This window comes from Bos taurus, chromosome 9 (genome assembly GCF_002263795.3).
Source record: "Bos taurus isolate L1 Dominette 01449 registration number 42190680 breed Hereford chromosome 9, ARS-UCD2.0, whole genome shotgun sequence".
Lineage (NCBI taxonomy): Eukaryota > Metazoa > Chordata > Mammalia > Artiodactyla > Bovidae > Bos > Bos taurus.
In genome coordinates this window covers 58,411,799-58,416,315 of record NC_037336.1, presented here as the reverse complement: position 1 = coordinate 58,416,315, position 4,517 = coordinate 58,411,799, and positions in this window count along the sequence as shown.

The window sequence follows — 4,517 nt, the reverse complement described above, 5'->3', positions numbered from 1 at the left end:
TTTTCTGAAGCCAGCTAATATATTTTATTCTTTCAGTTCTCCACATTTTACCAGTAAGTGAGCAATCATATTATTTTTAACTTAATAATTAGGCATACATGGTTGGCTAAAAGAAGATGTGTTAAATGAAGATTGGTGTTCATTTGAATTCCCACATGATAATCAAGAATTTTTAAGTAATAGAAACCTAGTGGCAACAGCTTAAGCAAGACTAACAAGTGAATACATATAAAATATATAATAAAAAAATTAAGGCTATATGTGTGTCTCTTAAAACATAACAGAAATGCAACCCAGACTCTTAGTAGAAATGGGAGAATGTCATCAAGAGAATGGGCAATATTTTTAAATTTTGTTTTTTTACCTTTCTCTCTCTCTCCACCTCTTGCCTGCTTTATTTTCCTTTTTTCCTACGAAACAAATTCCTTTGCTTCTCATTCCCTGTGACAAACAGAAGATAATCACTGCAGTATTTTCAACTGACTACTTATTTCAAGAAGCCCTTTCAGAATAATCTGGAATACCTCAGTTTAGCTTAAAATTTCAAAGTGTAAGAAACTGGGTGACCCCCGTGGACCAAGGAACTAACCCTGGTAGCTAAGTGGAAAGTGTGTTGGTCTAGTAATACACTTGAATGCTAAATGACACTGGGTTGTCCCTTCCTCCTCCCCAAGGTGCTTTTACTTAAAAGTGAAATACTCTTCCACGAAGGACAACTCACTTTATCAGAGAAAAAGGTGAGTAACTTGTGCTCAAATGCATGTGAAGCTGCTAATATTAATACCAGCTTGGCTGTCTCTGTTTTATCTATATAGAGTGGCTTCCAAACTCTAAATAAAACAAAAAGAAAGAAATTATCATTCTTGCCAGCTTCTTGTCCTTTTTCTAAACACAAGGACCCAGGAATTGAAATTTTTATCATCAATCATCTCATGCATTATTTTTTGAAAACCAAGATATCTGCCTCACTTAAATTTAGCTTAAATTAAGATGTAGACTTTTTTATACTTTAGTATCTATTGAATTACTGACAAAAATGTATAAAGAAGTCCATAATACAGTTATTACTATTTGTGAAATTTAAACAATTTTCCCTTGGCAACTCCCTTTTAAGTTCATTTAGACTCTTGACAAATAATTCATTGCATCTCAAATATGTGCCAGGCACAGTTTGGGGGACTCAAAGTTTAAAAATGTATAAAAGAAAGATCTTACCTGCATAAAGTTTACACTGCAAGGGAGGTTAATGACTAAAAAATTAAAACTTGGAAATAAATGAAATACATTAATTATTACAAGCACTATGCAGAAACCCAATACAGGTTCGGGATTTAGGGGAACTGCATGGGTGAAGGGCTATGGACACAGGATGGTAAGGAACAGCCCCTCTGAAGAGGAGATTCAGAAAGAGCTGAAGGTAGCCAGTGGATTCAAATGGATCTTTGGTAACAGTGTAGACAAAGGCCCTGAAACAGGACAGTTTATGTGGTTGAAAAGAGCTGAGACCAGTATGCGATGGTCACTGAATGATGGGAAGGAAGAGCTTAGGAAATGTGGGTTGAGAGTGAGAATAGAAAGGAGATGCGGTCAGAGCTTTATGTTGGGTTGCTTTGCATGCATGCTCACTCTTGTTACTCTTGCCTTAGACTTTCCCAGGGCAAGAATACTGCAGTGGGTTGCCATTTCCTTTTTTGGGTAATCTTCCTCACCTAGGGATCTAACCCATGTCTCCTGCATTGGCAGGTGGATTCTTGGCTTAGTGGTAAAGAATCCACGTGCAATGCAGGAGACATGAGTTCCAAATCTTGGAAAATCTCATGGATAGAGGAGTCTGGCAGAATAGAGTTCATGGCGTCACAACAGTGTGACAGAACTTAGTGATTAAACCACCACCAGAGCTCTATGTCCTGCTGTGCTTAGTCATTCAGTCCTGTCTAACTCTTTTCGGCCCCATGAACTATATATAGCCTGCCAGACTCCTCTCTCCATGGGATTCTCCAGGCAAGCATACTGGAGTGTGTTACTAAGCCCTCCTCCAGGGGATCTTCCCAACCCAGAGACTGAACCCAGGTTTTCCACATTGCAGTCAGATTCTTTATCCTCTGAACCACCAGGGGAGCCCAAAAATACTGGGGAGGGTAGCCAATCCCTTCTACAGGGGATCTTTCTGGCCCAGGAATAGAAGTGGGGTCTCCTGCATTGAAGGTAGATTCTTTATCAGCTGAGTTACCAGGGAAGGCCCTGGAGATTTAGAGTACATGGAAAATACCCTGGATTTTATTATGTGTGTGCCGAGAAGTCACTAGGCAATCTGAGCAAAGAAGTGATAACAAACTAAATACTGCTTAGAAAACAGCTTCTACTGAGGTAATATTGAATGATGGGTGACCCTTATGTCATTGCACTATTTCATTACATTGGTTTTAGATGCTGATGATTTGGAGTAAGCTGGAAATACTGAAGGTTCTTAGGTGCTGTTAGGTTCAGATAAAAAATAGATCTAATAACTTTAATGTGGGGTATGAGGGAAAAAAAAGAACACAGGGATAGGACCAAGGATGCTAGCATGAGCTACTAATAGGAAAGGGATTTTGTTTACTGAGATGAAACAAATGGATCCAAAAGCAGGTTTTGATGAAAGTGGAGAGACATATTGGATTATAAGTGGTGCTTAGATTTGTAAGCAAGTATGCATATGTGTACCTTTTAAGTTGACATTAGAATGAACTACCCGCATTAGCAATAAAAATTTGTAGAAAATAAAATGTAATGCTATAAATAGTAATTAGCATTAATATAAACCAGAAAAATCAGGAAAACTTTTAAAAATGATTTAAAATGTTATCTGTAAATGTGAAAGTTTAAGATGAAGTAGTCTTAGAGAGTTGGGGAAGGGAGTGGCACCCCACTCCAGTATTCTTGCCTGGAAAATCCCATGGACGGAGGGGCCTGGAAGGCTGCAGTCCATGGGGTCACTAAGAGTCGGACACGACTGAACGACTTCACTTTCACTTTTTACTCTCATGCATTGGAGAAGGAAATGGCAACCCACTCCAGTGTTCTTGCCTGGAGAATCCCAGGGACGGGGGAGCCTGGTGGGCTGCTGTCTATGGGGTCGCACAGAGTCGGACACGACTGAAGCGACTTAGCAGCAGCAGCAGTTTTAGAGAGTAGGGAAGTAGTGGCTTTATCTCATTTTGTAACTTAAGAAAACACTAATTTTTAAGAGTTGTCTTATTTTATGTTCTAAGCGTCATATTGTTTTTTTTCCTACCAGGCACCTACATTTTAATGTTGTTTCTTATTGTGAAAGACCTGTTTCAGAGCAAATCCAGTCTCCCTGTGCTGTTTCTCCCAATTTCCAGCCTTTAAATTCAAGTAGTTCTGGGAACCAGGCAGGTAATAATGTCTGTTGGCAAAAGATGAAAATTTTGAGAGACAGGAGACAGCGGTGGGGTATCCAGTGAACTGTAGGCAAGTAACCCCTTATGACTATACAGTGGAAGTGCGAAATGGATTTAAGGGACTAGATCTGGTAGACAGAGTGTCTAATGAACTATGGACAGAGGTTCCTGACATTGTACAGGAGACAGGAATCAAAACCATCCCCAAGAAAAAGAAACGCAAAAAAAGCAAAATGGCTCTCTGAGGAGGCCTTACAAATACTGTGAAAAGAAGAGAAGCCAAAAGCAAAGGAGAAAAGGAAAGATATACCCATTTGAATGCAGAGTTCCAAAGAATAGCAAAGAGAGATAAGAAAGCCTTCCTCAGCAATCAATGCAAAGAAATAGAGGAAAACAATAGAATGGGAAAGACTAGAGATCTCTTCAAGAAAATTAGAGACACCAAGGGAACATTTCACGCAAAGTGAAGGGAAGTGAAGTCGCTCAGTCATGTCTGACTCTTTGCGACCCCATGGACTGTAGCCTACCAGGCTCCTCCATCCATGGGATTTTCCAGGCAAGAGTGCTGGAGTGGATTGCCATTCCCTTCTCCAGGGGATCTTCCCAACCCAAGGATCAAACCTGGGTCTCCAACATTGTAGGCAGACGCTTTACTGTCTGAGCCACCAGCTGGGACTTAAACCAGAGTTGAGGCCTGAACCTCAATGGTATACTCCAGTTCAGTCGCTCAGTCATGTCTGACTCTTAGCGACCCCATAAACCACAGCATGCCAGGCCTCCCTGTCCATCATTAACTCCTGGAGCCCCCTGAAAACTAGCGGCATAGAGGACCAATCTTATTTTAAACATTACACCACAACAAAACCCTCCATGTAAAGATGGGCTCAATAAAGAACAGAAATGGTGTGGACCTAACAGAAGCAGAACATATTAAAAAGAGGTGAAAAAAAGGATCTTCATGAACCAGATAATCATAATGGTGTGATCACTGACCTAGAGCCAGACAGCCTGGAATGTGAAGTCAAGTGGGCCTTAGCATCACTACGAACAAAGCTAGTGGAGGTGATGGGATTCCAGTTGAGCTATTCCAAATCCTGAAAGATGATGCTGTGA